The sequence below is a fragment of the Gopherus flavomarginatus genome, chromosome 1, assembly GCF_025201925.1.
Source record: "Gopherus flavomarginatus isolate rGopFla2 chromosome 1, rGopFla2.mat.asm, whole genome shotgun sequence".
Classification (NCBI taxonomy): Eukaryota; Metazoa; Chordata; order Testudines; family Testudinidae; genus Gopherus; species Gopherus flavomarginatus.
In genome coordinates, this window is record NC_066617.1 from 271,938,639 (window position 1) to 271,951,540 (window position 12,902).

The following is a 12,902-nucleotide window of genomic DNA, read 5'->3' on the forward strand; positions in this document are numbered from 1 at the left end:
CAACTTGTTTTCAAATTGTAGCATCAATAAACTTACACAACTTAATATCCTTGTACTTGAATTTTCCTTAATAGATTAATATAAACTGATTCTTCTGTTCATGAGAAATAAATCCTGGTGTTGAACAGCTCTATCCTCTTCATCTTACAATTAGGTGACTGGCTGTGAGCCACAATTCACAACTCTTGGGGCCGTTCTTTGGGCACTGAGCCCTAACTCTGTACCAGTCAGCTCTGCAGCATAGAACTGCCAACAACCAAGTAACAATTTCAAGAGATTTTTCTCAAAGCTGCGAATAACTTGCTCTCCTGGCCTCACCAGATCTCTCAAGTGATTGTTCTGGGAAAAGTATTTTACACTCAACTTTGAAAGGTTTATATTTATTTTCCTTTAGCTGCTCATGGATTTCTACCAGGCCAAGGGATTAATCAAATTCCAAAAGAAATATCACACACTTTAGATCTTTATCAATATCTAATTCATCTATCTAATTGCAAAGAAAATTAACATAATTGATTGGATTTACTTACTACTCCTCACCCAGTTGCCAAGAGGAAAATAAAATTACAATTACTGTTAAATCTCTCATTCAGATGTATGTGTTACAAAGATGCCAATAAGAAATATGCAAGCAGGGACACAAATTTCACCGTGAACATTTCTTACCAGTTCAGTGTGTCAGACACAAAACTGTTCCATGTTTCTAAAGGCAAATTAAAAAGCAAACAAACACCTTAGTCTTCTATATATCAATTTTGTGACTGCCATACTACAAACAATGAAATCTTCCTTCCCATTAGCATATGGAGAAAGGAGAAGTAAACAAATATTTCTTTATAGAATATGTACTTATTTTAGCAAAATCAACCACTGAATGTAAAGATGAAGCTCATAGTATAGACACAGGAGTGATGCATCTTAGACAGCTCTCTCATGCCATTGCAATAACAGGTAAAATACACACCAAAATGAGTTATTGGAAGATTGGTTCTTAAAGTATCTAATTGTTGTAACCAATACCACCGCCAACTCTTATCTCCTGGTTAGTCCTTCAGGCACCCTTGTGCAGTCTCATGGTAACACAACTCACTGAGATAGGACATCTTCGTCCAGGCTACTTGACCAAGCCTGGGAATAGACTGTACGTTCCAGACACTGCTTACTCTTCTGAACCTCTCCACAGAAGTTATGGAGGTTCTCTTTTCTCTGGGGAAGTCTACATGAAATTACCCATACAACAGCAATCTTAACAAAAACTAGATTTATTAAAAACCTGAGAGAAAACAGAATTAAAAACAAACAAACTAGGTTGCTTAGCATATCTAGATTTATGTAGTTCTTGTAAACTAAACTAGATAACCTTCTCAGCTTAGTTACAGAGATAAAGAAAAGTGAAAAACCTGCAACTCTCCCCTCTGACTACTTTGGTCAGCCTTTCAGCTTCCCCCTTACTGTCCAACATCCTGCAGAGATCTTTCTTCTTGTGTCCTTCTGCGTCAGCTTGCATGTCAAACACACTGCTCTGGATCTAGGACAGCCACCCATATTCTCCAAACCAGTTTTCAACAGCAACCTACAGATAAGAGCATTATGAGTTCATTGTTTTCTCTGAGACATGCCTCACTAAGGATGTGAAAACCCTTAATAGCAGCCTTTCCAAGGCATAACAACTAGTTTAAAAATTGCACATCACTGTCAAATCTGCACATCTCTGCCCTGACCAGATTCTATGTTGTCCTTTGAAATTCAAAGATCTGCGTTTTCCTCAATATACCATCTCCACACACAAACTTTCTGTTATGAGTTATCAGTTAGGGACAGAGTTCCAGAACGTCTCTCCCAACTGTACATTGTGTCTTTCGTATATCATAAGAATTTACGTTTCTCTGTCTGATGGCTATTCCACAATAGCAGTCCACCCACAACTAAATTAGAAAATCTACATTTCTGTTTTACGAACAGCATGTGGGAACTCAACCTCAGGGCCAGACTACATTCTGCATAACAGCATATAAGTAGGAAGGGGTAGAAAGAGATAGTAAAAAGCTTTTCCTTACAACTCTGGCTCTGGTGGGAAGCCATATGCATTATTTATTCAGTTACAAATAAACAAGCCTGATCCTTTAAGGTGCCAAGTGATCCCAATTCACTATTTGTTTTGAGATTTTTAACTAATATACTGTTAGCCTTCTATTTAATTTTTAAATGTACATTTACTGTGTTTCTCTTGCTTTTGCTATACCTTCTTTCCTTTCCCGCTATGCTTTCTTTCTGTTTTCTGTACTAAATTATAGTGCATCATCTTCTACATGCGTCTGTTTCTGCTTTTTTCCCCCTCCTTCTCCCTTCACACATCCTTCTCTCTCCCCCCTCATATACTGTAGTTGTATATCTATAATTTTTTTGCTTCCTACTTCTCCCTCTAAGATCTCTCTCAGTACCAACCTGCCAAACATTATGCATTTCACGATATTCACATCCACAGCATCTCTTTTCTCTCACCCTCCCTTGAGCATCATCCACTCTCCAGTGTTGCCGAACTCAAACATTCAAAAATCATGAGATTGGCTTAACAATCATTGTTTTTTAGTTTTTTAAAGTTTGGTTCTTCTAAAAGAGGGGGAGGGATAACTCAGTGCTTTGAGCACTGGCCTGCTAAACCCAGGGTTGAGAGTTCAATCTTTGAGGGGGCCATTTAAGGATCAGGGGCAAAAATGTGTCTGGGGATTGCTCCTTCTTTGAGCAGGGGGTTGGACTAGATGACCTCCTGAAGTCCTTTCCAACCATGATATTATATGATTCTACAATTATTGTCTGCATTTCAGCCTTTAGGGTGCACTTAGATCACATTTTCAAGCTTTTCTCTGCAATCATAAGTGGTGGAACATTACCTTTTTTTAAAACTGAAGTCTGAGATTTTTACATAATCACATGGCTCCAGAAGCTGGGACTTCAAGAAGATCACCAAATATTGCTAGATTTATGATAAAATCATGGCAATGCTGGGAACGGCACCCTAGAATGAATCCCAGTAACTTTCCCTTTGGTTCAGGAGGCTGGACTTGGCTTCTCACCTTTGTGTTACCATTGGACAGTGGGGCATCTTAATGCATTCCTCTGGCTTCTTAAGCATCTGGTACATATATTGTGAGGCTTGAAAAATATAAGGGGTGTCAGTGGATTTTGTCTGAGCATTTCCATGGATGTAAGCACTTGGGAAAAAGAGGGAGATCATGGGACATGTTAGAAAGGAGAAATAGAGTGTTGGCATAGCTGCCAGTTTTGTGCAAGTCCATGTGTGACTGCCCTCACCGAATTCTACCAAACTGTGGGCGGTGTTGTGGGGAAGGAGGATCTGATTTCTTGCACTCCTCAAAAGAGGTGGGGGAAGGCTCATGGGAGCTGGGGTAACCAGGCGAGTTTGTAGGTGGTGTGGTTGCAGGGTGTGAGAGAGCTTGGGGTTACTGCAGTGAAGTGGGATGGTGGGTAGGACCTTAAGGGGTAGTAAGGGTATGTCTACGCTGCAATTAGATACCCACAGCTGGCCAGAGCTGTAGGATTCTTCCACCTTGCAGGATCCTAGAGCCCAGGGTCCAACCCAGGCCTGAACGTTTACATCGCAATTAAACAGCCCCTTAGCCTGAGTGCCATGAGCCCAAGTCAGCTGGCCTTGGCCAGCCATGGGTGTCTAATTGCAGTGTGGACATACCCTAACAGGCTGCAAAGGGGAGCCGGAAGCAGCTGAGGTGGTGAGGATTGTTTGGAATGGGGGAGTGAGTTGGGGAGTCTCCCCTTTTGCCCTTGCCCCTCATTAGTCTCACCCATTCAGATTATTTCCCTGTCCCCTTCAGCCTCTAGTCCTCTCCTTGGTACAGTCCTTAATGCAATCTGGTTCCTCTTCAACTGCTGTTCCCCCAGAAACCCCTTGCCTATCCTGCCCCTAGGGCACTGATGCTGTCTTGGCTTCTTTCCTACCTGCTGTTCCATGCAGGCTGGGAATGAGCAGAGAAGGTAAATGGCAGCCAGAGACCCCACCAGGGTGCCTTCTTGAACCCCTGATGTTTGAGAGGATTAACTGCAGTTTATGCCCTTACTTCCAGAGTCCAACTGAGTAGACCTGAACTCTGCCTGGGGACTCCATCTTTCATAACCTCTGGCTAGTAAGTGCCTGACGACTCTCTCCCCCAGCCCTCAGGGCTCCATGGCTCCTTGACCAGAAACAGCGCATTCTTCATCTGTTCCCTATAACTCAGTCCAGATCATCCTGGCTCCTGTGAATGCAAAAGTGGCATATGCCTGGGCAAGGTGGGGATTTCTGATATATTGCCCCTCCACAGTCTGATCTGCATCTTCCTGCCCGGTGAAGAGTTAGCTGTAAATTCTACTGCGGGCAGGCTCTTCCACTTGCAAAAGAGGATATAACATTTCACGCAATATGATGCTGAGGGGGCACACTCTTCCTCAAGCTTATTTTGTTAGCTTCCCAAATGGTGTTGCACGCTCCCCATGCTCTCACAATGCATAGCCATATGCAGGTCAGTAGTCTGGCAAAAGAAAAGGAAGGAAGGGGATTAGGTGGTTCAGTGTGTTAAGTACACCTGGCAACTTCAGGATATTTTACAATTCAGACCTGGGTTCAGTCATAAAATAAAACAAGGTTTGTTGTTTCATCCTAGAAGTCAATGGGGATTTATCTATAAACAGCAAATGGTGACACTGGAGTCAAAGCCTATAAGCCCTTACTCAGGAAGGCCTGGCTCAGAAACAGTCCGGGAGTTGCACTGAATGACTGAGATGCAATAGCAACACCGTGCACCACGGTCTTCAGTTCCTGCCCACACTACACTCTAGCCATGTTATCAGTCACTTGCTTTCATGCAGGCACATCCCCTCCCCCCGCCACTGACCCTTAAAATACTTTATCAACAATATTGCTTATATTTAAGTTCCTGCCTTCACCCTTTATTACAAAATCCTACACACAGCACTAGTTCATTGTGTAAACACTGATCTTGATCCAATAAAGAAAAGAAGTTAAACAGCTGGGTTAAAGAAAGGTCTGGAGGCCTAAACAAAATATAAAATAAACAACTGCCAACTTAAAGAATCACTGCCAGATTTTTAATCAAGAAAGAAAAAAAAATGCTTAGAAAACTGACACCCACACATCAATGTTGTTTCAAGGCTTTTAGTACTGAACAATGGAAGTACTGTACTCATAACCAGCTCAATCCAGGAAGAGAGCACCCTCGTCTTTTATAGTAAATGTTTCTTCGCTAGTATTTGGACTGTGAAAGGCCAAAACTGCTGAACGTTCTGAGCTCCATAAGTGGGAGAAATGTAAGTGCAGAGTCTGACACAGCAGCAGCCTAGTTATTGTGCTTGCTTTATTAGTCAAGTCGCATGTCCAACTATCCCCAGTCTGAGAAGAGAAGCAGGCTTGTTTTGTCCTCAGTCCAATCTGCACGAGCAGACAGGACTACAGCAAGTGATGTATTAAGAATGCAATCCAGACATGTGTTCCAAGGCACCTAAGGTGCCCCTGGCAACCTTGTAATTTCTACAAAGGGATGAGGGTTAAAGGACAATAATGTGCTGCTCGGTCCTCTTCTTCTGTATTCAAGGAGAAGGCCCTAATTTACACTAGGATTCCATGTTCTGTAGACTCTACCTGACAACCAAGATCATGCACACACCCCACCCCAGCAGAGTTTGAGTTTGGGTGGGGGCAGGGGACACGGGACAAGGTGAGGTAGGCTCTGGGTGGCGTTTACCTGGGGGCTCCCCGGAAGCAGCGACATCCCTCTCACTCAGCTGCTAGGGGGAAGTGTGGCCAGGAAGCTCTGTATGCTGCTTCTGCCCATGGTGCTGGCTTCGCAGCTCCCACTGGCCGGAACCATGGCCAATTGGAGCTATGGGGCGGAGCCTGTAGGCGGAGGCAGTGCATAGAGCTGCCTGGCCACACCTCTGGCTAGCAGCTGAGCAAGGGGGATGTCCCTGCTTCTGGGGAGCCCCCAGGTAAGCACCGCCCAGAGCTCACCTCACCCTGTCTGGTGCCCTAACCCTCTGCCCCCTCCCACACCTAAGCTATGCTGCCGCTTGAGGGGAGGGGCAGAGCGAGGCAGGGATCCTACTGGCCCTGCCAAACCCGTCCCTCCCCCAGCACCAGCGGGCATCCCAGGCCACATGCCGCCACCCCTCCATCCCAAACAGCAGGGCCGCCCTCCTCCAGGACCCATGGGACCCCCAGGAAGCCCCTCCCCAAGGTTTTATTCACTGGTATTTTTAGTAAAAAAGTCATGCACATGTCATGGGCCATTAATTTTTGTTTACTGCCTGTGACCTGTCCGTGACTTTTACTAAAAATACCCATGACTAAAATGTTAGCCTTAATTATAAGTCTATTGTGAAATATGCAGGAAAAAGAATAATTAGAATGTACACCGACAGAGCAAGCACATGAAAAAGAGGATGCTAAATCACTTATGTATGTATTTTACCTTTTGTCTGACAAGTCTTTTTTCCTTATATAAAAAATGTTCCATTTTTGTATTACTAACCAGCTACAAATATCACAGTAATTGCTTTACAAAATACTACCAAATAAAGATTGAAATGGGGAATACATTGTAAAGTATTTTACTATATAACCATTCCTATTTGGTACACAGAGAAGTTAGACTTAAAGGAAATCTACAGTTTATGATGTTGTCAGAGTAGTAAGCAAATGCTGACCTATAACTATTTCTCACAAACACCTTGCACACTTATCAAAATTGTTATAAAAAATACAAACACATCATCATCAGCTAGCCTTAAAACTTAAAAAACAAAGGCTCAGGAATCATGTAACTTTCCTAGGAGGATTAAGGAGCACACAAGATATTTGCAGAATAAAGCTATTCACAATGATCCACAACACACTAAAACTGGTCTTCAAAGTTTTCCATGCGAAAACCAGAAACCACAATTTGTGGACATGGTAAACAGATGTAATTCCCAAGATAGAGTCATAGATTTTAAGGCCAGAATGGCCCATGATGATCATCTACTCTGACCTCCTGCATAACACAGGACACAAAATTTCACCAAATTATTCCTGCCTCAAACCTATAGCTTGTGATTAACCAACATGATTGTTTCCAGGGCAGTCTCTATTTTTTTTGCCGCCTCAAGCAAAAAAAAAATCCCCCCCCCCCCTTTTTTTTGGTGGCTTTTGCACATGTTTGCACATCACCTGATTTCTGTTGTTTTCACTCTGCTCAGCAATGGCTGATGATAGCTCTTTAACCTCATTCCAAGGGCATCTCTTAGATTCAAAAGGAAGATGGGGCTTGTATTTGTTACTTGGTTTATTGGGGACAACTTTTCTTATTAAAGGAGAATCTCTTTTGCTTTACTCTTCTTTCAGCGCATGCCCCTCCAATTTCACTTCCCACTCAGACTGGAAGCGAGTTCAGAGAGTTTCACTCCTTAATGCCTAAAAACCACCAGTATTTCTATCCCCTGCTTCTCCCTCCTTTCGATAAAAGGCTCCTGGTGTCTTTCCCTTTCACTTTAATTGGAAGGAATGTTCCCTGACCCCCTGGTCCCCGCTTTCCCATCACCACCCTCCTTCCAGTGACCTGCTCCTGTAGCGAATGCCTCATATGTCTAGGGTCAGGAAATATCCTACAAATCAAAAGGGAAGTGTGCAGGGTGGGGTGGGGGAGGGGATTAGGACAACAGGGTCTGGGGGAGCCACTCAATCTGTCTCAGAGCCATGAAAAAACCTCACCTGGACAGTTCAGCTCCCAAATCTCTCTCTCCTCTTCCTCAACACTAGCGGGGTTTGCATCCAAGCAGCTGTGAATTACACTTACTGCAGGGGATGGTTTTCTGTTTGTTATTTTACCGCAGCTAGACAATAATCCACATGAGTTACTGGATGCTCCTTTGCTAGCAGGGCTGCACTTTAAGGCACTTGGGTTTGGGAACTCTCCTCCCCCTTTGCGGCTTGGATCGTTCTGCAAAAAGACCAGAGGAAAGCAGCGGCCGATCCTCAGCTGGTGTGAATTGACATTAACTTCAGCTGGACATTCCCACCAGCTGAGAAGCTGCCCCCAAAGGTGTTTCTCAGCTACACCTAGCACGTGTGACACGGGTCCGGGACTATCTCTGCCACCCGAGGCCCTGATCCTGCTCTCATGAGAGAGAAGTCAGCACAGATCCTTGTCGATCCCTGCATGACACTGTCTGATTGTGACAAGGGCAGCACCTGCCCGTCTCTGCAGGCCGCTGCTTGGCAGAGGGGCTGTGTTCAGGGGGGAGCACGTGTGGGTCCCTGGGTGCAAGCCAGAGCTATGGGCAGCAGCTCAGGAAAGCGCTTGGTTCTCAGATAAGCAAAGAACACGTGAGGGGAGTTAGCCTGGCCCTGACTCATCTCACCGTGACCACAGTAGCGCAGAATGAGCCCGGGATGGCATCTGGTGTCGCCTTTGTTAGGAGAGACACGGAGAGAGAGGAGTTTGCCTCTCCTTGAAAAGTGCCGTTATGCCCTGTCCCTCTGACCAGTCCTTGTTTCTTTAGAGTCATGCCTTTTGACACTGCTCTGTCAGACCAGGCACCTTTGGCTGGGGCAGCCTGCTGCAGCCATACAGAGCGACTGGGGAATTGGGCTCCAGCGGTGATGGTGGGGTGGAAATGGGGCTGGCTGCATCAGCCTGATCCCCTGTGTACGCTGCCTATTTGTACGGACAGGTCCCCCTAGGAGCGCCCGGTCTGGAATCTCTCTCTCCATCCAGACACACGAGTGTGAAATATCCTGACCTCTGCGTTAGCCTTGCCAAGGGCCAGTCCACGTTCGCTTAGAGGATAGGGTCGATGCATGTGGGATCCAGCTGTCACACTGTACTTCACTCTGGAGATCCATAAACCAGCTGTTTGATCTCTCCCCTCATGTGCCTGATTGCATTCTGACATTACAAACCACTGCGGTTACAAGGCATCCCAGTGAAGGGACCCTGCATTGGCTGACACGTCTGTGCTAGCCCCTATGTGCTTTCCTCTTTCCAGATGTGCTGGCCCCTCGCACAGCCCCGAAATTCAGGACTGAAGGCTTCTGAGATGGGGCAAATTTGTTAGTTTGGAAATGGTACCAATTTCCGTTTAAACCTACATGGATTCGAGCCCAGAGAGGCAAACCTGATTGGAAACAGTGAGGTCTGCGCTCGGAGAGGTTCTTGATTTCAGCTCCATTGGGATTTCGAAAGTGGCCCTGCAAACCCTTCCCAGCCTGAGTAATCCTTACCCCACAAATTGTTCCACCGGAGCCAGTGGGATCAGTCCCATTAAAAGGATTCCAAGATCTTAAAGAGAGCTAGACCCTGCAGACATTTGTCTGATCCAGCCCTGGGCTCTGTTCCCAGCACCTAAGATCCTTTTAGCTTTCCATGCGCCCAGCTTCTCTTTTCCAGTGGGCAATTGTACAGTAAACCCCCTGAATCTTGAGTAAGCACACAGGCCGGTGCTCTTTTCCTTGTAACAGCCGAAAGCCTCAACTCCTGGGAAGAGGATGGCCGGAATGCTGCTCCTGGAAATGTGCCGCCCCAAGCACATGCTTGTTTTGCTGGTGCCTAGCGCCGGTCCTGATTGTTTAAAAAAAACATCTGATCTTAAAGATCTCAAGTGACAGAATCCACCGCCTCCCTCAGTAAGTTATTCTAATGGTTATTACCCACACAGTTAAAAATATGTGCCTTACTTGTAGTCTCAGTATGTCTAGCTTCAGCTTTCAGCCACTGGAAGTGCTGTGTATATATCCCAACATCATAACAGGGGGAAAAGTCTTTCAAATGATGAAAAAGAACCAATAAACTTGCCCCTAGGTTAGCATTTAGGCTATCTGGCTCGCAACCTCATTTGTTCTCACTCAGCAAAGAAGAAGTTTGTAAAGGAGTTTTGCATTTTTAAGCGATAATATTGGAAAAATAAGTAATACTACAAAACTTTATACTGTGAGTACTGGGAGACATACTGGGAGATGTAATCTCCAGGGCTATATCTTTTTGTTCATTTTTCCTTTCTTTTTATGTCAGGAAGGACATGATATATCCAGAGGATTTTGTAGCGGCCCTGTATGTTGTTTCACCCGCTTCACTGACAAAATTAAGCAAGCAGGTTCCACAAATTATTTAAGATAACCAAGGAAAACTTACTGACAGAAAAAAAATTGAAGATCTTAAGGGAACATGGATTGTAACTGTTGAACAAGACATGTCGTTCTATCATTCACACACTCCATTATTTCTAGGTCTTGCAGTGGAAGTGAGAGATAGGGTGCGACATCTACGGTTAAGTGCTACACAAGGGAATAAGTGTTGGCTACCATTTATAGAAAGTGTCTTCAGGAGGGGAGAAAAAAGGTTATGATAATGATGTTTCACTTAAATTAATCATTATAGGAAGGACTCAGTAATATCCCAGTATCAAAGTAACATGACTGACTCAACTTGTCATCTATCCAAAACAAACAGGAGATTAATTTGCTCTTATAAATTGCATGCTCATGCTGGCTGCAGTGCAAAGGGGCCCATTCATTGTATTACACTATCATCTGTCAGAGAGAGTGGCACAAAAAGAGAATGATTCAGTAAACACAAAAAAAAGTGTGGGCTGGGCTTTTTGTTAAATCCTCATTGCTTCACACAATAAGTAAGTCGTATTGTTTCTGTTAGACACCTCACAATGGCACAGTTTCATCAAATTCGCTTACAGTTAATAACCTGCCAGAAAAAAGATAATGAAACAAATAGTTGATGATCCTTCCTTTTACGTGGATTTCTGAGAGTGATTTATAAACCCATACCAAAGGCACCATGTGATTAGCAGTGTTGCAGCTGACTTGGTGTCCTGATAACCCAGATCCTGCTAGAACCTAATGAGGGACACACCTCCACCAGGCAAACATGTAATCCTGTCAATAAATACAAACTTCCGTTCCAACCACCAACTTCAAACTGGTGTTTAGCTTTCCCTGGAATTAGAGTCAAAGGAATTTTTCCTTCAACTTTCTCCAGCTGTTGTCAATTTTACTATCAGACTCTTTTAACATGTAATTACAGCCATCCATCTGCTGTACAAGAAGAAGAAAGAGACTTCCTTCTGTATCTCCTAATGCAGCGCTCAGCATGGATTTTCAAGAATTCAGAACCAAGGAAAAATAATTGATTCAGAACTTCTGCCTTTCCATCCTGACATACACACAATATGTAACTATACCTGTAACAACAGCTAAGAACAGGGAAGCAGGGAACCAAACCTAATGCCAATATTCATAGGTCAAGCTGACTATAGTCAGGAATCAGGGCTGCAGCAGAGACGGTCTCTAGGCAACCTAATTAGTGCAGCTGGCCTGCAGTATGCTGCCTGATTGGCAGGAACAGTCACCAGACCAGCTCTTAAGCCCAGAAACTGTTCAGCGGCTGCTCAAAGCATTTGCCCATGGCTGTTTGCTCCTGTCTCTGCTTGTTCCCAGCCTTGCACCTGCCCTACCTTACTCCAGCACACCCAGCTCTGACCATTGGCTCAGATTCCTGGCTTCCAACTTCAGCTCTGACATCTGATCTCCGACTCCAGCTCTAACCCTTGGCTCCAATTCCTCGTTTCTGATTCCAGCTCTGACATTAGGCTCCTGTTCCTTCCTACTGATTCCTGCTCCAACCAATAGGCATGGCAGCCCATGCCCCAGTCTGACAACTGTCACTTTTGAACACAACAACTCTGATGAAAATAGGCATCGCATAAAACCTACATTCTGAATTCAGCTCCATTATGATTATCTGAGACAATACTGCTAAACAGCTCAACATATTCCCAGATCAGCAGCTAGATAGATTTGTCTGATGTTAATCTATCACACTGACCCTACCATTACAAACCAATTCTCTAAAAATGCCAGCAATTCAAGAAGTGTTTTCCCTTTGTCCCCTCTTTTAAATGATTTGTACTGCTGCAAAAGGTGTCAGATTTACATCCCGGAAAACTGGAGTTTGCTAATTAAGAAGAGTGGGTCAATGAGCCTGACCAGGAGAGACATCCTCAGGGCATAAACAGTGATGTAACATGAAAATAAGAGTTACAGCAAATAATTAGCATGCAGCAGAATACTGGATAAAGTAAAGAAGAAACCAAAGGGCCAACCAATATATATATTCCAAGAGCATTGTCAGCCCAAGAGATGACCATGGTATGCACCACATCTTTCATGGCAAAAGTTTCAAAGTAAAATAAACGTTACATATTAATCCAGTGAAATCCAGATCATTTACAACTGAACTGATATGAAGAACACATGATATATAAGTGAAACAAGTACCAAGATACCTTGTTACACAGAGATTAGACTTCACAGGAAGCTTATCTATAAGGGAAAAGATCTGTATACTTGGCCTTTCTGTTGCCTACTTGCAGCATTAGAAAAGACGAACATATCATTTTGATACTCAGACAGACTGAGTTCTGTGGAAAGAGAGCCTCAGAATGACTGGAAAATATAAAGATCAGAAGATAATCTGAACAGAGATTTTACTGAAATCTAGGCAGATGCTTTTATTAAATCCTTAACAGGTTATAGATAAAAGGAAGCAAAGGGCCAAAAGAGGAACATGAAAATAATGCTTATATCTAACTAAAACTGGAGATGAATTCTTGCCATACAAACACATGAAACTATCTGGAAGATACAATTCAAACCACTTGAGCACCAAGCTGAAAAGAAAATATAAACAATTAAACAATACATATGATCTTACGATCGAATAGTGCCAGAAGCTACAATAAATCAGATAACGTAAAACAGACAACAGAACTTGATGTTCAGCTAAATATGATATTTAGCGGCAGCTTCCAGCAGCACCAGGGGA

At 43.9% G+C, this 12,902-nt stretch overlaps 1 protein-coding gene across 4 annotated transcripts in view; it reads right to left on the reverse strand.

Moving 5' to 3' along the window:
• FARP1 (FERM, ARH/RhoGEF and pleckstrin domain protein 1) overlaps window positions 1–12,902 on the reverse strand; it is a 356,237-nt gene that overhangs the window by 188,361 nt on the left and 154,974 nt on the right. The window lies entirely within an intron of this gene.